General features: G+C 49.6%; 1 protein-coding gene across 6 annotated transcripts in view; it reads right to left on the bottom strand.

Moving 5' to 3' along the window:
• The window catches only part of LOC139749449 (atrial natriuretic peptide-converting enzyme-like), a 1171820-nt gene that overhangs the window by 136703 nt on the left and 1013338 nt on the right, over positions 1–21779 (bottom strand). The gene's annotated exons all lie outside the window — the stretch shown is intronic.

The raw sequence follows: 21779 nt of genomic DNA, 5'->3' as shown, positions 1-21779 counted from the left end.
CACACACACACACACACACACACTACGAACATAAAGGTAATCAATAAGTAACTACAGTGAGGGAAGCCCAAGTAATACTTTCCCTGGACATTACTTCTTCCGTGAACACATATGCAGGATTCCCCGGCCAACCGCACACCACCACCACCATCTTAGAAATGGCTGAAGTTTGCGGTGTGAGAACGGCCGCGATGGTGGCGCCACGGTGTGGGTTACTGGCGTCCCACCGAGCTGGCCAAGACCCGAGGCTACGTGGTCAGCCCCACAGGTGGCCAGCCTCATGCATGCCCAGCCCTGCCTGGGTGTGCAGGTGAGGGGCACGGCGGACGGTACTCACGACGACCCTCAGGGGCTTCCCTTGTTCTGTGTTAACACCAGGGATGAAGGGCCGCTGTGCGGGAGGAGTGAGCTACCACTGGTCCCTCACCCTGGGGATATGGCCTACCTCCTGTACTTTAACCCGGGGAGTGAGGCACCATCTGTGATACCCCCCCTGGGGTATAGCGCACCATCTGTTCCCTCACTCTGGGCTGTGGCGAACCACCTTTGCCTTACCCTTAAATGTGACGCACCACCTGTGAAGCCTCCTAGGGTATGGCGCACCACCTGTTCCTCACTCTGGGGTGTGACGCACCACCTGTGCCTCACCCTGGGGTGTGACGCATCACCTGTGACACACCGTGTGTTACTGAAGTAGCCAAGAGGCAATTCAAAGTTAGGTGGCCATATAGGCAACTGACAGTATACAGCTGTGGCCATATACAGATAAATGGCCACATATAGTCAAGGGGCTATATGAAGTGTAGGCCTTATGTAATATGACGGACATAAAATGGATCAACCAAGTAGCAACCCATAGTTAGGTGGCCATAAAGTTAACTGGCAGCATACAGCTGTGGCCACATACAGTTAAGTGGCCATATCCAATACAGGAGCCATACAGAGTCAAGTGGTCTTGTAGAGCCAGGTGGGAGTCGAACGACGGAATACATCAACACCTGCAGGCTGAGTCCTGGGTAATTTCTTCAGTCTTTTTCTTTTACTTTTTTCCTTCCACACGAGATGGCCCAGCTGGGACCAAGTCTGGCCCTGCCATGTCGTCACTACAGAAAGAAAAATACAGGGAAGTGGCCTGTAAATATGCCTAAAGAAACACGCTGAGTCCATCACACAATGTGTGTATCACACACGGTATGTATGACACATTACAAAGTCACCTATATCACTACATTTACAATACTACTACTACTAATAATAATAATAATAACAATAATGAAAAAAATATAAAATTTCTTTTATTACCATTAGTAGTAGCATTAGTAGTAGTAGTAGTAGTAGTAGTAGTAGTAGCAATAATAATAATAATAATAATAATAATAATAATAATAATAATAAAAAGATTCCTTGAATAAAGCTTGCAACCCAATGGCCGAAAATATAAAGTTCATACAGTACAGGCAACGGAGTGTGATACAGGGATGGGTTATGAGACAGACAGTACATACACAAACACACTGGCTGTATGATGACGTACACAGTGGCCTGGATATGGGCTATCATGGCCGCCAGGAGTCCGGATGGGCTCAATGTAGTTTTAGTGTCGAACTGCAACGTAGGGGCGAAGGGCCTCTGCTGGCAGGAGGTGACGACGGTGGCGAGAATGCTACAGTAGCTATTGAACTGTCAGCTGAGGTACAAGAGATAGCTACAAGAGAGAGCTGGAACAACCAAGTGTTTAGCGCCGGTGACAGGTGGTTCGAGAAGGACCGAGGCTGATCTTGTACGCCCCACCTCCACAATACTTCCATCAGCCTCCGTTGTTATGGTGGGTAAGGAGGGAGATCTGGCCGGGGAGGGCCCGCTCCCACGCCTCAAGCAACAGAGGCTACTGCCAGGGTTGCTAGAGCACGCCCTGAGGGTTACACTTATCTTACAACCTTGCGGTACCGTCTCTCGCCGTCCACAGGGCCAGGACACACCAAACCCGGACCAGTAATGAGGCTTGGCCAGACTGTCCACACAGCCAAGCCAAAGCCAGTCTTGGGAAGGCGAGGGCAGGGCTAAGCTCAGGCCGTCCACGGGGCCAATCTAAGACTGGGGAGGCCAGGGTAAGGCAAGCCATATCCACTGGGCTATCTTAAGCAAAGTCCAGGCCGGACAGGGCCGTCCCCAGGGCCAGGCCAGACAGGGTCGTCCACAAAAACACGTCTGTAAGAGTCATTCCTGCTTCTTGCCCATCAAAGTACGCACCCTCCCACCCCACCCCACCCAGCCCTTCCCAGAAATAATTCTGGAGGGAATTTCAGAGGAATGGTCAAAGTTTGGAGGATATTGGTGTCGTACATCACAGTGGGCAGGTGGCAGTGACGCTCCTGGGGAGGCCTAGGTGGGTGACCTTGACGAAGGTAAAGACCAGCAAAGTCGAGGTGTGGGATGCCCACCTATCCTGCGAGGTGGAGGCCTGTATGTTTGCTGGCCGTGAGGGAGTCTACTGATGGGAGGGGAAAATGATAACGTGCGTCCTCAACATGGTCGGAAGACCCAGTTTACACGGGGTGTGTGAGACCTACTAGTTTGTGTAGCTGGGTTAAGACTGTCACGTTAAGTTGTGATTATAACCTGGTGATGGTGGTAAGGCCTAGCTTGGAGGTGGTGGTGAAGCCTAGCCTGGTGGTGGGGAAGCCTAGCCTGGTGGTGGGGGAAGCCTAGCCTGGTGGTGGTGAAGCCTAGCTTGGAGGTGGTGGTGAAGCCTAGCCTGGTGGTGGGGGAAGCCTAGCCTGGTGGTGGTGAAGCCTAGCTTGGAGGTGGTGGTGAAGCCTAGCCTGGTGGTGGTGAAGCCTAGCCTGGTGGTGGTGAAGCCTAGCCTGGTGAGAGTGATGGGAATGCCCTGCCTGGAGGATGCACATCAGCGACCTGGAGACAAGACCCACCTGCAGGATCTCAAAATTTGCCGACGGTACAAAATTGAGAAACAAATCCACCTCAAACGAAGACTGCCTCAACACTGAGGGATTTACACAAACCGGTACAAAGGAGAGGGACAAGGCAGAGATGGATTTCAACGTAGATGAATGCGAAGTTATGCCTCTCGGTGCCAAAAACATGATTCATGAGTACAAAATGCTTGGTGACCTTCGAAAAGAAAAGTAAAAAAAACCTCGGAGCGATTATCAGTAGTGCCCTCAAATATGGCTACCAATGCTGACCGGAGGACAATAAAGTCAACAGGATTTTAAATTTCGTCGAGAGAAATGTAGACTGTTAACCACAGGACACAACACGTCACTCGTACATTATAACGCTCTAGTCAGACGTCACTTAGAGTGAACCGTTCAGGTCTGGTCACCAAACGTGGTCAGGAATGAAGCGGAACGTGAGCGAATTCAAAGAAGACCCACCAAACCAATGCCATCACTCAGAACTAAACTTTATGAGGAAAAACTCAACGACATAAAATCATCCTCTCTACAGAGCGCAGAAAATTTCTCCTTAGATAAAGATTCAGTGGCCATGAAGAATGGCATGAAGATATGAAAAAAACTGTCACCAATGTAAATACTATAAACACTTCTAACACAAGGACTGGACAGATGCCTCACTAACATCTCTTATCAGTAAGGACACCTTATTATCATTAATTATTCTTTGTTCTTCCACAATCCAGCCTCAGAGCAGATGTCATCAAACTGATAGGAAACTTTTTCCAGTCCACACATTCCTGTCAAATTTTCGTGGCGGTATCTTATCTTACCACTATATTGCATAGTAATTCTTTTTCGCATCTTTTTCCTTCCGGCAGTTGAGCCAGAGGGACAGGTGGGTTGGTGAAGCTTGGTCTTCGTTATGCAATCCTGTTTCTGCCACTACATTAATTTTCATTTATCTATCATCTCATTATCATGTAACAACCTGGTCATGGACCATCAGGTAACCTGTTTTACCTATCCAACATCCAGTCAGAAGGTGATCATGTGGAGATGCAAAAACACTTGAGACACAAAATTCAAAATGGGCAGAAATGAGCCTGATGGGAGTTACCGGAGATACGCCTGAGCAAATATGTTTATGTAACAAGGAAGAATACGACAGTGACACTTTATACAGAACCAACAGAGTGAGTGATAAGAAGGGAGAAAAATGTAGAAAACTGGGTTATCATGAGAAACTTGAATTCAGAGATGTTAAGACAACACTATCAAGCCAAGTAATGAGTGCCATGATTCGGAGAACATTCACAAGAGACAAAAAGAAACTGTTGATGATAATGTTCCATGTATTGATAAGAAGCAATACTGAACCCTGCTGTGTCGTGCGGACCACAACGAAAATAGAAATGAATCAATCAGAGAGAAGCGCTTTACGACGCGCAGGGTCAACGGGAGCACATGAACTGCCACGAAAGGCTGCAAGAACTGGACCTGTGTACGGCCGAGAGAGACAAGAGGAGCAAGATTTATCATGACGTCACTGCGCATGACTACAAGGCTAATGTATGAAAGAAAATGTATTGAACCTTGGAGCCACTCACCAAGGATGATAGAGGGTTATAGCATCTATAAGAATACCAAGAATCTAATACAGAAAACAGCAGACAAAAAAATATAAATGAGCCCAATCATGAGGTCAAGAAGCCCAGCCTGGCAACAATGTACTCCCGGGAGAACTGAGAAACGTGTATGGAACAACCACAGAAACATTTAAAAGAATACTTGAAGTGTGGTTGAAATCAGTCCCAGATGAAGCAATAGATATCTACATAAAGTTGGCTGGCAGCTGAGATGGCTTATTCACATCAAACAAGATGTGCGGTAAGCGCTACGCGTTAGATGACTATCTCGGCTTACGTCATCGTGGGTAATACATACTTCTCACCCTGTCACCTCCCTCACTCTTCCCTCTCACCATGGAACACTTTAAGTTCTCCCTCTCACCCATTCCCTTCCACTTGGAGCTTTCCAAATTCTCCCTCCTACACCTGGCACCTCCCACACTTACCCAGGCACTTCCCCTCTCCATCCCTCTCACCCTGGCACCCCTCCCACACTCCCCCTCTCACTCTGGCAAATACCCATACTCTCTCTCTCTCTCTCTCTCTCTCTCTCTCTCTCTCTCTCTCTCTCTCTCTCTCTCTCACTAATACCTTCTACACCCTCTGTTTCCAACCCCTTGCCACTTCCTTGTACCCTACCTCAACCTCACCTCGACATCTGGCACCGTATGACGACGCTCTTCTTGATCACAAAGATTTGAAACATGACATTTTTTTCACAGGCATTACGACACCTAAATAATCATGTGACACAATCATCTGCAGGAAGTACCTTATGACACTACATCATCATCTTCCCCCCTCGCCTGACTTGACTGTCTTCAGACACTCAGATCTGACACTTCTGTCCCGTTCGTCCACCTGACACAGGTCTCTGACACCCTGATCTGACACTTCTGTCCCGTTCTTCCACCTGACACATGTATCTGATTTACTGGCACTGCAAACTGACACCATCTTTGCCACTGTGATCTGACACCGTTATAAGGCCCCCCTAACATTTCAAGAGATCGTCCGACACTTTGATCTGACACTTATCTGACTCGACAGTATTCCAGACGATCGTCTGACACTATGGTCTGACACTCTTGAGCCTCCGCACATTTCAAACGAACACCTCTGACACATTGATCTGACCCTCCGCTGGGCACACACGGTCGAACCCCTCCTGCTGGTCTCACACTTACCGCTCTTGTGGCTCAGACACTCTTTCCTCTGACACCACCACGGTCCTTCTGACACCACCACGGCCATTCTGACACCACCACGGCCATGGTGACAAACGAAAGATGTGCTCCGACAACCACAATGTCCCCTTGGCTGAGGCCTAGGAATGACACACACACACACACACACACACGAGGGCTCGGCCAGGTCTGGAGCGGCACCTCACACTTGAAGGAACGAAAAAAATGAAACAAGACTAATCATCAGTGAGGACCCGATGCTAATGAGAGACGCTAAATGACCCGTGGAATATTAGCATGATAGAAAATTACGATCCCTGTAAGCTCTCTCTCTCTCTCTCTCTCTCTCTCTCTCTGGCACACGGACCCTGTCGACGATGTATTATGTTAATGACTTTACTTTCAAATGGATCTTTCATGGGCTAAAGTATCACTGTTTCTTATATGAAAAAGATAACGTGAAGTGGTATGCAAGGAGCCTCTCTCTCTCTCTCTCTCTCTCTCTCTCTCTCTATTTATTCATAATTACCTCAAGACCTCTTTCTGAAAGGGTTCTGGTGCTACCCTAAGATATTTTTTTTTTTCCAGGAGCTCCTGTACCCTGAGGCTGCTCTACACTCAAGTGGCAGGGACAGGTGGACTCCTTTGAAGCATGAAGTTCTTTGACGAGACTGTACTCGCTTTTGTCAAGTGACGACGAGACAACCTCACTAAAGGTGACTTTCCACTTGCGGTGCAACCTCAAACAGGCTGAGTCCGGCAACACCCTTAACTCTCTCTCTCTCTCTCTCTCTCTCTCTCTCTCTCTCTCTCTCTCTCTCTCTCTCTCTCTCGCTCAGAGCGACGTGGTACACATGGGGCGACGTGCTGTCAGTGGACTGAACCACGGAATATGAAGAGTGGCCGGAGGAAACCACGGAAAGGTCAGTATGGGCTGGTTGTGGATAGGAAGCTGTGCTTTCAGTGCACTGCACATGACTGCTGGAGAATGGATGTGAGTGGATGTGGCCATTCTTCATCAGTACCTGCGCTACCTCGCTAACAGGGGAAACAACATGCAATAAATATATATATATATATATATATATATATATATATATATATATATATATATATATATATATATATATAGTTAGACAGATAGGTAGATAGATAGCTAGATAAAGATATACAGTAAAAGCCGCATCTCTTGTGGACAACGTTTAAGTTCTAATACTTTTTCGGGTCATCACGGACCTTCTCAACTGTTGCCAGTCTAGAGCCCAGTGGTGAGCCGAAACTGTACGAGGAAAAACAGAAATTAAGTCTTCACACGCACACAAAAATGTAGTTTTCCAGCGGCAACAGACAGTCCTCCATGTGAGACTAGGCGGCGCTGGGGGTCCACACTGATCGCCATGCCAGCTTTCATGTCGTCCACAACCGCGACCTGAAATCATGCCGGAAGCCCTTTGGTGTCTCGCGAGCGATGCTAATCTCATCCTCCTCTCTCGGACCAGCGCCTACAACACACCGGTGCGCATAACTCATCCACATCCAGTCATCCGCGCACCCGCAAACAATGTAGGCGAGGCTAACGTGAGGAGCCCAGCCGCAGCCACACTAGACCAGGCCCAACCTGCCAGAGGAACGCCTAACTGCACACTGCAGGCGACCTACGCGAGAAACTCTGCCTACACACGTCATGTTCCTCACGTGCCCCCCTACAACCTCCCTGCCCGTGTCTACCGTGAATACCAGAGCAGCGGCTGCGCTGTGTGGCTACCATGTTCTGGGTAGTGCGAGGTCAGCTGGACAAGCACTCCGGCGGGAGGCGAGACATTACTGATCATCATTTCAGGAAGACTTGCTCCTGCTCAGTGTTCAGATGGAGGAGGACTTTTACATCTGCAGGAGTGATGGCACTTGGCGGGCGGCCTACGGGTGTAGATTCATAAGTTCGGAAGGAAAGGTCAGGCAGCTGGTGTGGGTCCACACATGCGCTGCCATAAAAGATGATGCTTCTTTGGACAAAATCTTAGGACGTTAAGCCAGAACTGGAGGCTACAGAGATCAGTGAGAAGAAGAGAGTTCAAAATATAGACGAAACCACAATACCATTCTCTTCATTCATTTTTTTTCAAAGAGACAGAGGACCAAATGAATGATGAATGCCTCCCACTATCTATTGATCTTGATACCTAGTTTTCTATTTCAGTGCCTCACTATAGCTGTCCAGCATGGGGAAAAACAGCTAGATTTAAGACTTGGTCTTCTCCCGGAGGAAATGAAGGATCCAACATCCACCACCGAGCGTCGCTTTTATAAGAGAACGATACTTAAAAATGCGATGGTAGGGAATGAAAATGGTTGAAAGTCTTTGAAAATTAAATTTTTTCTTGAGTGGGTCAAGACCAGGACTCTTTCAGAGAAATTAGACCACCTGGGGTAATTATCATATATATATATATATATATATATATATATATATATATATATATATATATATATATATATATATATATATATATATAGATAGATAGAAAGATAGATAGAGAGATAGACAGATAGATAGGTAGATAGACAGATAGATAGACAAATATATAGAGATAGGTAGACAGACATAGATAAATAGATGGGTGGATGGACAGATAGAGGTCAGGTCATCACAGCGGAGGGTGGTAGTGTGGGGGTGGAGGTCAGAGGTCATCTGTGATCAAGGTCAGGTCAGTGTGCTTCCCGTGTGTACGTTTCCACCCGGAGGCGGGACGTGAGGATGACCCGTCAGGTGTCAGGAACGGTCAGTGTCAGCAGGAACGGAGGGAGGGTTGCCATGAGCCGGGCATCGGCTGGGAGGGGGTTATGTCAGATGATGTCAGCTGGCCGGTGTCAGCATTAAGGGCTTGAGAAAGGAAGAGTTACAGGCAGCAGGGGAAGGCGCGCGTCAGCATGGAAGGGGGCGCATCAGCAAGCAGTGTCAGTCGGGTGTGGGATGAATATTTAAGGAGGTGACATTAACAGTGTCAGCAGGTGGAAGGGTCAGCATGTGGAAGTGTCAGCAGGTGGAAGGGTCAGCAGGTGGGAGGGTCAGCATGAGTGCAGGTGTCACACGACATGAAGCAAGTCAGCAAAGACAAGAGGTGCAAATAAGAGGACTGAGAGTCAGGAGGGAGGGAGGGTGTCAGCAGGGAAGCTGTGTAGTATGAGGAAAGAACGTGTGTCACCGTGGCATAGGAGGGCATCAGAAAAGGGGTGTCAGCAAGACAGGAAGAGTGGTGACAGGTGACAAGCGTCAGCAGAAAAAAGTAGGTGTCAGCACCTAACGCTGGTGTTAGCAAAGAGTGTGGGTGTCAGCAGGGAAGGCGGGTGTCAGCAAGGAGGACAGGTGCTAGGAGGGAGGAAGGGCAGGGAGAGTCAGCAGATATGTCAGTAGTGAGCAGGAGGAAGGATGTCAGTAGGTAGTGCGACTGTCAGAAGGACGAGCAGTTGTCAGCAGGGAAGGAATGAAGTGTCAGCAGGAATGAAGGTGCCAGAAGCCAAGATGGGAGTGAGCAGGAATGAAGGTGTCAGGAGCCAAGCTGGAAGTCAGTAGGAATGAAGGTATCAGAAGCAATGCTAGGTGTCAGCAGGAATGAAGGTGTCAGAAGCCAAGCTTTGGTGTCAGTAGGAATGAAAGTGTCAGAAGCCAAGCTTTGGTGTCAGTAGGAATGAAGGTCTCAAAAGCCAGGCTTGGGTGTCAGCAGGAACGAAGGTGTCAGAAGCCAGGCTTGGGTGTCAGCAGGAACGAAGGTGTCAGAAGCCAGGCTTGGGTGTCAGCAGGAACGAAGGTGTCAGAAGCCAGGCTTGGGTGTCAGCAATTCTCTCGTCACAAACGCCTTCGTTCAACCGAGACCTGGAGAGTATTTTCCCCACTCGAGCCTAACACATCTAAAACCAATTTCCTCTATTTTTCCACAATCCCCTCACAACTTTCCCGCCTCCCTTGATGACTTTATAATTCCACCACTCAAGACAATGAACATTCTTAGTGTCATCGTAACACCTAAACTATCTGGGATATTCCTCATCACACAAACGGCTGAGCCTGCGTGTACGAGAGAGAGAGAGAGAGAGAGAGAGAGAGAGAGAGAGAGAGAGAGAGAGAGAGAGAGAGAGAGAGAGGTGCTAGAGATTCTTATCTTCAAAAAAAAGTGGCTCAGAGTACAAAAAGGTCTGATTTGTCCTTGGATGAAGTACTGCTTTCGTACCTGAGGCGATTCTGAGTTTTACGAAATGGAATCGAGTCTTAAATTGACCCATTCTCCCTCCGTGGGACTGTCGCTTCTCTTACCTTCATCTATACGTATTGCTTCGCTTTCTTCATCCGTGAGCTGGCTGCTTGTGTGCCCCCCGCCTTTACTTAAGGCTAAGCAACGGCAGGCAAGCCGCTGATGCGTCACGTGATCACTGCGTGGCCGTTGGCAACTCCAGGAGGGTCCGTTGTCATGTCTGTTGTCTTCCCTGCACCACACAGATATGGAGCTTTTTACCTTCTCATGTCTCCCTTACGACCAGCCTACAAGCGTCAGGTAGGCCTTCAACCTCGTCATAGGCTCCAAGATTCCCCTTCCTCTTCTTTCATTCCTTCCTTCTCCCCTGCTTCCTTCCTTCCTTCCTTCTTCCCTGCTTCCTTCCTTCCTTCCTTCTTCCCTGCTTCCTTCCTTCTTCCCTGCTTCCTTATCCCTTTTCTGTATATCTCGTGTAAGGCCTGGCCTCGACGAGGGCTTTTGTCCGCGATCGGAGCCTTGGGCAGGGAGGAAACGGAGTGTAGATGTCAACAGGGAACGAAGGCGTCAGAAGTAAGGGCGGGAGTCAGCATGGAGTGCGGGTCTTGCCAGGGAGGGTGGGTGGGTGCCAGCAGGGAGGACGTGTCTCAGCAAGGAGTGCAAGGCGTTGGTAGGGAGGGCGGGTGTCAGCCTGCAGGGTGGGTGTCAGCAAGGAGTGCGGGTGTAAGGCGGACGGGTGTCAGCAGGCAAGGCGGATGTCAGCAAAGAGGGTGGCGGCAGAAGTAAGCTAGAGAGGACACGGGTCTGCACTCAGGCACAGCAGCAGGGGTCGGCCACTCTCACATGGATCATCTCACCACATCACCTCCTGCCTGCATCCTGCCCGGCTTCTTACCGCTGCTCTTGATGATGATGGTCATGGCTGCTGCTGCTGGTGTTTAGTGGCCCGTAATGCTACTGTTGTTGTTGCTGCTGCTGGTAATGATGCAGGTGGTAAAGATGCAGGTGGTAATGATGCAGGTGGTAATGATGTAGGTGGTGGTGATGTTGTCATTAGTCATGTTAGTGGTGTTGTAGTTCGCGAATGTGTTGCTGCTGTCGATGGTGGTGGCTGAGAGCGCTGGTGGTGAAGCCGATGGTGTTGGTGTTGTGTTGGAGGTGTTGATGGTGGTACAAAGGTGAGGGAACGCTATGCACCTACTGTTGAAGCTGCTCCTGCTGTTGCTGTCAATGCTCCTGCCACTACGGCTACTGTTTACAGCACTCTTACTGCTGTTGCAGCTGGTAACAATACTGTCTCTAGCTGGTGTCTCTCCTGGTGTCTGTGCTGCTGTTCATACGTGGCTGACAAGAGATCCCACCGCCTCTGTTGCTGCTCCCAACAGCCCAGTCCACAGTGACATGTTGATGATGCACATCCGAGGATGCAGGAGGTCTCCTGAGAGACAGCGGTCGCTGATAAGGTTTCCCTAAACCACCTTCTATCCTCGCCACACAGACCTCGTCCTTCTTAGCAAATCCATAAACAGACCTTTCGCATCATTTATCCACACTCTCTAGGACACCAGAGGAACAGTTCTTCAACACCGCTGCTTGAATATGAGGACACTGGCTCAGTCACATCATCAAGACCTGCTGCCCAACCTAACATCTAAGTAAGGCGGCCCAAGACTCGCGGCCGTCGAGTCAACAAACCTCCCGGCTGGGAGAAGCTCTCCTGCACCTTCAGCCATGGTCTTTATGAGGATAATCACGGGGGGAAAAAATGTGACCACGACAGCGGAGGCCGCGGTGACCCATCTTGACCCGACACAAGAACGTGGCAGCTTTAGGTCACGTCTAGCCTAAACACCGCCATCACTCGGGCCCGTTAGCGGCGACGCTGCTGCTCCGGCCGAGTTTTAGGGCGGCCAGGTGGGGCTATAAAGCTCCACATAACAATAACATCATACTTTAGACGGCGGTCCCCCCCGGTACACCTGCCGCCATCACCCATGACGTCTCCCTCACCTGCTCCCAGACAACCTACCCTCCTGCTCGGCCGGAGGGCGGCACCAGGACACTCGGGGCCTCACCCTACTACGTCAGGAGTGTACGCAACGTCGTCTGATCAGCGTGTAAGAGTATACTCAATTCCGTCACGCGTGCAACCATCAAGTAATGCCATCAAGTGAGTGCGTTAGAACCTGGATAAGAGTAGACTGTACATGCATTATCTGAGAGCACAACAGGACATTACAACCACAGTTGTAAGTACATCCTGAGGCACTTGTCTCTCCACACTGACGGGCTGTCCAGCGTGTCGACACAGCACCAGTAACGCCGAGTGGGTACGTCAAAGCCTACTCAAGTATGCCACAGGTGGATCAGTGGGCGATAGAGTCTCGTAAGTGTGTCATAACCTGATTCAGGTGTGTGGTGGTGAGTGTAGTATTAGCTGGTCAGGAAGAGAGGCGCAGGCCAGTGAGCATATACCTTATGTGTGTCGCAGCCTCACTCAGGTGTGTGTGATGAGTACGTGAGTGGAGGAGGAGGAGGAAGGTGAACACGCCAGGTCGTCCCCGGGCGGTCCATCCTCCTGATGCGGGTCTCATGTGCTCCAAATAAAGCAGTAAAGTTGCAGCTGTAGGTAACATGGCCGGGCACGAAGCGTAATGGCCCGTAAGCTGAGGAAAATAAAAGAAAACTGTTCTTAATAGGCCATTGTAGGAAACTTTAAGGTGGGCCACTGAATGTTACCGTCATGTTGGTGTACAGACTGCCGCTCTAATTAGTGGCGCCAGCCATAAAGAACCTGGTTAGTGGCGCCTCCGTCTCAGGCAGTGCCCGACGCCTCCAACGGTGGCACCACTACACGGTGACTGTAGCACCACTGTATGGTTACTGTAGCACCACTGTATGGTTACTGTAGCACCACTGTATGGTTACTGTAGCACCACTGTATGGTTGCTGTAGCACTACTGTATGGTTACTGTAGCACCACTGTATGGTTACTGTAGCACCACTGTGTGATTACTGTAGTAACACTATGGTTACCGGAGGACCACTGTGTGGTCACTGTAGTAACACTCTATGGTTACTGTAGCACCACTGTGTGATTACTGTAGTAACACTATGGTTACCGGAGGACCACTGTGTGGTCACTGTAGTAACACTCTATGGTTACTGTAGCACCACTGTGTGATTACTGTAGTAACACTGTGGTTACTGGAGGACCACTGTGTGGTTACTGTAGCACCACTTTATGGTTACTGTAGCACCACTTTATGGTTACTGTAGCACCACTTTATGGTTACTGTAGCACCACTGTATGGTTACTGTAGCACCACTGTATGGTTACTGTAGCACCACTGTATGGTTACTGTAGCACCACTGTATGGTTACTGTAGCACCACTGTATGGTTACTGTAGCGCCACTTTATGGTTACTGTAGTAACGCTGTATGCTTACTGTAGCACCAGAATACGGCTGCTGTAGCACCAGTGAACCCCTACAGTCGCAAGCCGACTGAAGTACTACTACCGCAGTACCTCACAGAGTCTAGCGGGATCCGAACCCTCAGTCTCACGTCACCTCCTCCCACCTGAGGACACTGGAGGTGACAGAGGCGGCTCCCGTCCGTCCTGCCTCAGACGAGGTCATCACGCTGCCCGAACCCGCCACCTGGAACATCAACAAGGTCTCAGCCAAGATCAGGTCACCCCGGGTGCAAAGGACACGACCTAACACGGCAGCTCTGAGGTAAATCACCGTCTGCAGGTAGAGCTAGGAGTGTGTAGGACCGTCCCACTAAACGGTACATGATCGTACCGTCGCACGGCAATCATCGCACACCTGCATGATGGCCTACCATCCAGCTGTCCAGCTTATACATAAGGCTTCACGCTACACTCTTAGGCGCACCGCTGCACATCAAACAGGGTGCCGCTGGAGGCCAGGTAAATGTACCGCTGTAGGTCAGGTATATGTACCGCTGGAGGCCAGGTACATGTACTGCTACAGGCCAGGCATAAGTACCGCTGCAGGTCATACGCATGTGCCGCTGTAGGACAGGGATATGTACCGCTGCAGGCCAGGTACATGTACTGCTGCAGGCCAGGCATAAGTACTGCTGCAGGTCATACATATGTACCGCTGCAGGTTAGGTATATGTCTCATCTCTTGCATGTGTCACCAGACCATGAGTGTGGGACATGCACGATTATGGACGGAAAAAGATACTGATATCTATACATCTGTATCTGTGGTCATAACGGTTTATCTATTCTGATATCTATACCTCTGGTCTACCAACTTGAAGGACAGGAATTTACATCAACCTACATGCGATAAACCACACGTATGACTGACTCTGGTTGTTCAACACGCCAGCCTGGCTAGCAGAGTGGTTAGAGAGATGGTAAATGAAGTTTGATGTGAAAGTGTAAAGTTATGCAGTTTGGAGACTAAGAATATTCGTTACGACTACTAGACTATTCAGAAATTCTCTAACTAAAGTAAAGGAGGAAAAGGAACTTGGAGTTGTCATCAGCAACGATCTGAAATACACTAAACAGTGTGAAGCAGCAAGCAAAATTGCAACCAAATATTAGATTTCATAGCCAGGAACATAGATTACAAGACATGAGAACCAATTCTCACACTTTATAATACTCTATTAAGACCAAACCTTCAATATGCAGCCCAGTTTTGGTCCCCAAACTATAAAAAAAAAGACGAGGAAAAATTAGAGCAAGTACAAAGACGCGCAACAAGACTGATCCCATCCCTTAGAAATCCGGCATAGGAAGAGAGGTTTAAACGACTGGATCTCTTCTCCCCTAAAGAAACGTCGTCTTCGCGGTGAATTCATCCAAGGGCTCAAAATTTTAAACAAGCTCGATAGTGAGTAAAACACGAACATATTTTCGAAATACAAGACAAATGGAATAAAACTCAGAACTGAAAGATGTAGTGGAGACGTGGGTAAAAGCTTTTCCTATAGGTGTGTTGAGCACTGGAACAAGTTCCCGGCAGACGTGGTGAATGAAGACTATAAATACCTTCACAAGTCCTTTAGACCAATATCTTATAAACTCAAATATACTTTGAGAAAAACGTCAGAAAAAAAAACTCGTATAAACGACAGCTGTAACGGGGACACTAGAAGCCTATGTGCAGCAGCAGAGAGTCGGTGATCGCTTAAAAAAACTGCTGAGCGGAATTACATTTTCTTGTCGTTAAAATATTTTTTTTCTCTTACCAGACAACCTAGTCGTGGGCCAATCAGGCCTCCTGTTGTCTGTCTTTCTCATGTAAACTCAGGTAAACTCAACAACGAGGCGACCACCTGCTGCATGACATGACACGGCCGCTCCTGCATTGTGATTAGTGTGCCCGTGACACACCCACAGACGCAGACGAACAGTATCTTACATAATCTCCCGCAGCTGACGAGGTCCTGTTGCAGCACGTGAGGCGACTCAGCTGTGTGGACAGCTGGTGACGGGCGGCGGCCTCCCTGGACGTGGCGGTAGTGGAGGGAGGGACAAGGCTGCCGCACCACAGGCAGTGGGCCTTAGGGCCCTCACAAGTACCACATGACAGACGGTGGTCCTTAGGACCCTTACAAGCAAGCACATAACACGTATAATTATGAGCACCGTACAAATCCAGGTACAGATTCGGGAGTGTAAACATATTCAATAACAAGTGAAAGAATGAGCCTTTCAGGGCAGACCGACTTCATGTGGTTGGCCATCAAATGTGAATCTTTTGTGTTGTACTTAGAACCAGACCACACCAATGTATGACGCATCCAAAACATGGTAAGGAGAGTAACACGTCACAGCTGCTGAGGAGTAAGATGTCAGGTGACTGGAGGATAACTGTGGTTGGTGTCTACAACCTACTGACACGGAAGATGTAAGGTGGTTCCGGCCATCACTTCAACACTCACTAAGTCAGGAGGGCAGTACTTCCCCGGGGCGGAGGCTATCCTCAGCAGCATTGTCTCTGTACTCCTTAACCAGACTTCTTCTGACCCCTTTCAGCTGTGCCACAGTGTTGCTTCTGACCGTACTGACAATATTGTGTCGGTCATCATCAGCAGTGCTGTACACACTCTCCTCGGCAACGCTGTCTCCACCGCAGTCGGCCATCAACCTCCTCCTCCCCCAACCCCAACCACCATCACTACACGCACGGTAACCAGACTGTCACACCCTGGTCGTGAAGACCCTCCCGGCTACATAATGAGGTCATTCGCGACGCCACCCTCGTGTCCTGGCTGCCTATACTGTGTGTGTGTTGTCGAGCTGGGCCCAGACTCAGTCCATCTTCCCGCATGTCAGTTGCCGCAGATCTGAGATGCAGTGTGTGTGTGTGTGTGTGTGTGTGTGTGTGTGTGTGAGGAGGCCGGGTGGATATCGCAAATCGATCTGGCGACGTGTGCAAATAGAGAGAAGGAGGGGGGAAAAATAAAGAGGGAGCGAAGAGTTATCTCCGGGCTGGCCTAGTCCTCCAACTTTGGTTTGTCTTTCACTTTGCTGGGAACAAATGATCCGATCTGGAGATGAAGTGTTGGTGAGAGGGAGCGTGAGGACGTGGGGGCGGAAATGGGTGAACCTGAGATGAGGGTTAAGGGAGAATGGGAGGCAGATGAGGAGGCGGTAGAGGAAGTTGAGGGTCACATGAGGAGGCGGTAGAGGAAGTTGAGGGTCACACTAGGTGGCAGTAGAGGGAGTTGAGGGTCACACTAGGTGGCAGTAGAGGGAGTTGAGGGTCACACTAGGAGGCGGTATAGTGGAGGGTCAGATGAGGAGGCGGGAGAGGGAGTGGGGAGTCAGATGTGGAGGCCGGAGAGGGAGTGGGGAGTCAGATGAGGAGGCGGGAGAGGGAGGTGAGGGTCAGATGAGGAGGCTGCAAAGTGGGTGGAGGGTCAGGGGAGGAGGCAGCGGAGGGATCGGAGAGTCAGACAAGAAGGCGGCAGAGGGAGATGAGGAGGATAAGAAGATGGAGCAAAGAGAGAGAGAGAGAGAGAGAGAGAGAGAGAGAGAGAGAGAGAGAGAGAGAGAGAGAGCGAGAGAGAGAGAGAGCAGGAGGCAGAAGGAGGGAGGTTGTGTTCCCGGCCGCCACTGGGAATTTAATAATTACATGTTAAACATATGCCCGTGAAATGTTGCCAAACTTTAACTCAGCTCACCTCCAAGATTTACCAACGATATTTATTCTCCAAATTGCCCCGGGGGAATTTTGGAGGATATCAAACAATAAAATTTCCAACACGTATTCTGGACGGGGCGGATCACCGCTCTATTCCAGTGACCTCAGAAGCAGACTCCGTGAATCACGAAATGATGCCACCGAGCAGACGGGATTCCATCGGATATCGACTGATGATTTCCTTTTGACAGAGATGCACCACAGCTGGTGGGCTGGGCTGAGGCTACGCCACCGCCCGGCTGATGAAATACGACTCATCACGATGAGTAAAAATACACCGACACTCATCACCGACTACCCTCCCGCCTTTCCTTCATTCTGAGGCAGTGTTTGTGGTGTGGTGAGAGGGACCGGTTGGGGGCTGCTGACGACATCCGACTGGACGGGGCTGACCACAGACGGTAGCGGCTCACAGTGGGGGTCTGGGGGCCCGAGACCAGAGCGGGCCTGCTGCGCGTAGTGTCATGCCACGACACGCCCCTCTCATACCTTCGTGACATGCCACAGGGCAAGCAAGAGATTCTAACATATGATCACTCAGTCGAAACGGCTGGGACGGTGAGCCACACTTAGTATGAGGGGCTGCGACAGAGCACTACAGTAAGTATGAGGGGCTGGGACAGTGAGCCACAGTTATGAAGAGACTGGGACGGTGAGCCACAATTAGTATGAGAGGCTGGGACAGTGAGCCACAGTAAGTATGTGGGGCTGGGACAGTGAGCCACAGTTATTATGAAGGGCTGGGACAGTGAGCCACAGTAAGTATGTGGGGCTGGGACAGTGAGCCACAGTTATTATGAAGGGCTGGGACAGTGAGCCACAGTAAGTATGTGGGGCTGGGACAGTGAGCCACAATTAGTATCAAGGTTCGAGACAAGTCAACCATACACAATTAGTGTGTAGAACTGGATCAACCAACAGGACTGGATTGGGATGAAACACTCAAATGTACAAAAGTTGAGTATGAAGGTCTGGTAAGGTCGACCATGTAAATCGCTGGTAGGAAAGGAAGGGTAAGTTCACCAAACAGCCATTAAGAACGGATCTGACCCTTAACCACATAAACAGACAGTATTGAGGGGCTTGGAAACTCAATTACACAGACATTCAGCTTCGAGAAATGAGAGAGAGAGAGAGAGATATATATACAATCAATTAAACTGTCAATGTCAAGAGCCCGGATGCTCCACTGTACAGTCAGTCTCAGAGGCTGGGTCAATCATCCACTGGAAACAGTCAATTTAAGGAGTGGAGACAGGAACGACCCAGTCAGTTCACGTGAACATTACAGAGGGAATCATTCTGAGCGACTGGAACAGACAACCACAAGGCGAGTCTGAGAGGCTGGATCACCCAGTGTGTGGTGCTGGGAAAGCCAGCCATCATGAGCGTCCCCCACACACAAGGCGCTGGGACAGTCCCCTCCCACACAAGATGCCGGGATAGTCCCCTTCCTCACTAGGTACTGGAACAGTCCCCTTCCTCACTAGGTATTGGGACAGTCCCCTCCCTCACTAGGTATTGGGACACTCCCCTCCCTCACTAGGTATTGGGACAGTCCCCTCCCTCACTAGGTATTGGGACAGTCCCCTCCCTCACTAGGTATTGGGACAGTCCCCTCCCTCACTAGGTATTGGGACACTCCCCTCCCTCACTAGGTATTGGGACAGTCCCCTCCCTCACTAGGTACTGGAACAGTCCCCTCCCTCACTAGGTATTGGGACAGTCCCCTCCCTCACTAGGTATTGGGACAGTCCCCTCCCTCACTAGGTATTGGGACAGTCCCCTCCCTCACTAGGTATTGGGACAGTCCCCTCCCTCACTAGGTATTGGGACAGTCCCCTCCCACACGGGTGCTGAGACAGTCCACCACACAAGCTGCAGGAATCTGTGTATGAGAGGGACCTGGGGGGGTCGACATGATGGCCAGAGTCGCACATTAAGGGAATAACAAAGGAGAATAACCGTCAGCTGGCAATAACCACATAGATCAGTGTTCAGACAGCTGGATAAGGAAATGCCCAGTAAGCTGTTCACATGCCACGTGAGGCCAAGACTAGACTAATATGCTGCTTAAGTTTGCTCACCACAGAAGTACAGCGAGTATATAGACAAGATCCTGAGGAAGGCAACAGAGACAGTACCTTTGCTGAGTAACAGGGATAAGCTAAAGGCCTCAAATTTGCCCACCAAGGTAGAGAGAAGAGTACGGGGTGACCTGACCATAACCTTTTAAATCTCTTTCAGCCAGAGTGATGACACAGAAAGTAAACAATTCTTCGAAAAATGTAGGGACACATCAACCAGAGGACATTTGACATACAGCAAGAAACTTGTTAAAAGGGACGCAAAGAAGGACTTGCATCGTACAAAAATGGGCAAGGAATGGAATAGAATGAATGAGAACGTGATTAATGGAGACAACACACACAGACGGGGCCCTGCATGTGTAAAACTCTCCCCCACACAGGAAAAATAAGAAGTTACAAAAGGAAGATTACGAGATGCTAGTACAGCTGCCATGGACTACTGGATAGCGTTACCGACCATAAATCACCCTGGAACCTCTCGGGGTCGGGACCACATGGGTTCGAATCCTGGGCGGAGTAGTTGGCCTACACCCGGTCCAGGTATTCATTCTCCTCGCCTGGACTGATAGATGAATGGGTACCTGGCTCAGGCCGGTGTGTGTATGTATACACACAAAGGAGTAATGACATGGTACATATATACAAGGCTAAGAGACGGGGCAACACGAGTGTGCCACTCCCTCCCCGTAATACACAAATAGACCCCAAATATTAATCACAAAACGTGCCTGGACAGTCTAGCACACGAGGTGCTGAGATAGTCCCCCTGTCTCACAAAAGGTGCTGGACCAGTCTCCCACCTCCCCCCGAAATTGCTGAGACAGTTCTACTCCATATAAGGTGCCCAAACACTCGTCCCCTCCACACAGTGATCATGAGGACGACAGGTGGCTGGCACAACATGTGTCGGGGCTGAGAGCTGCACCTTGGTTTATGAGGCAAATCTGTGCCTAAACTTTGTTACGCTTTACCAAAGCCAGATGAATGGGGAGACTGCAGTAATTTATGCATCAAGTTGCACTGCCCCGATACATGGCTGCATTATTCACGGCGCAAGTCTGTATAGATCCAGCCTTGATTGGTAACTTGGGACAAGCTGATGCTGAGCCAACTGTTGAGTTCCTCATCTGACTGCAGGACCAACACAGCTCAACAGTCAAGCAACACGGAGCGCAAGTGTTGGACATAATACATTAACATCCTATTGGGTATCGGCGTGTGCTCCAACTGACGAGCTGCAGCTGTGGTGTCATACACATGCGCGCTCATGTTTAATTCCCACATGGATTCCATCATCTATGGCATGGAAGGGGAGCGGCCTCTGGTACTTCGTGTGTCTACTATACGCGGATGGCGTCGCTCTCGTCCACCGGAGGGTTGTGGATCAAGAGAAGAGTGCTGGCAGCTGGAGGAAGTCTCTCAAAGTCACCACTTGGGAGAGTCGGCGACGCTGGTCTTCCCGCGGACCACAAGAACATTGTCCGGCTGAAGCTGACGGAGATGTACCGTCTTCGTTCTCACGCCTGAGAGCAGATGTTGACCATAAGTCACCGCTGAGGGAGACGTCAACGTTCAGCCACACACGTCTTGTAAGAAGTATCAGTTTCCTCTAAATAGTACCATAAAAATAAGGAAGCGTTCTCAAGCGCATCAAGCTCCTCGTGTCCCTCCATCCATCGACCGACTCACGTCCATCGATCAGGCATTTGGGGACCAGATTACAGACAAGGACTCAAGTCTCTTGAGCGTTTCATGGGGTCACCATATGGGACGGAATACCAAATGATGTCATCAGCCAATATCGTGGAACGAATCAGATCCTATACGTTTCTGAGAAAGTCTTAGTTGGAGAAGTTCAGACACCTTATAAGCAGTAGAAACTCCTACGTTGTTAATGGCCCACTCTGGCTAAGTTTTCCCCCTGCTGATATCTGACAGATAAGGCGTAAACAGTGACGCCAGAATCCTCACACCCTACAGCATTTGGGATTCAACTCTTGCAAAATCAATAGACTCAAAAGATAATTCCAAACCATACATTACAACTTTTCATCTATGTTTTTTTGCCCTACGTACAACAGACGTGGCGTGATGTTGTCTGCTACACACAAAATTGTTAATATGGAGTAACCCACTTATTATGGTCAGGTTCCAGGCCGGACCTTTATGTCGTCTGTCTCCTCTTCTTCCTCGCTCCCGCACCTCAGGATAGGTACGACTGCACGATAAATCCTCAGCTTTTTGCCATAAAAATGAAATGAAATGCCTGAGGGAGGTAGTGCCCAATGACTGGCATGTTGGAGGCGCAGGACTCCGTGGGGAAGGCCAAGAAAGCGATGGATTGAGAATACGACTCATGGAATTGGGAAGCAGCTCTCCTCGCTAGACCGAGTTGAAAGAGAGCAGCTCTTTACTGACCCACAACCTGCTCCACCACGCAGCTCAGTTAAGGTGGCACACGACCGACACCTGACCTGCCCGCCGGCTGCTGAAATGAAAGATTATA

This window comes from Panulirus ornatus, chromosome 1 (genome assembly GCF_036320965.1).
Source record: "Panulirus ornatus isolate Po-2019 chromosome 1, ASM3632096v1, whole genome shotgun sequence".
Lineage (NCBI taxonomy): Eukaryota > Metazoa > Arthropoda > Malacostraca > Decapoda > Palinuridae > Panulirus > Panulirus ornatus.
This window is presented reverse-complemented; position numbering and strand designations above follow the sequence as displayed.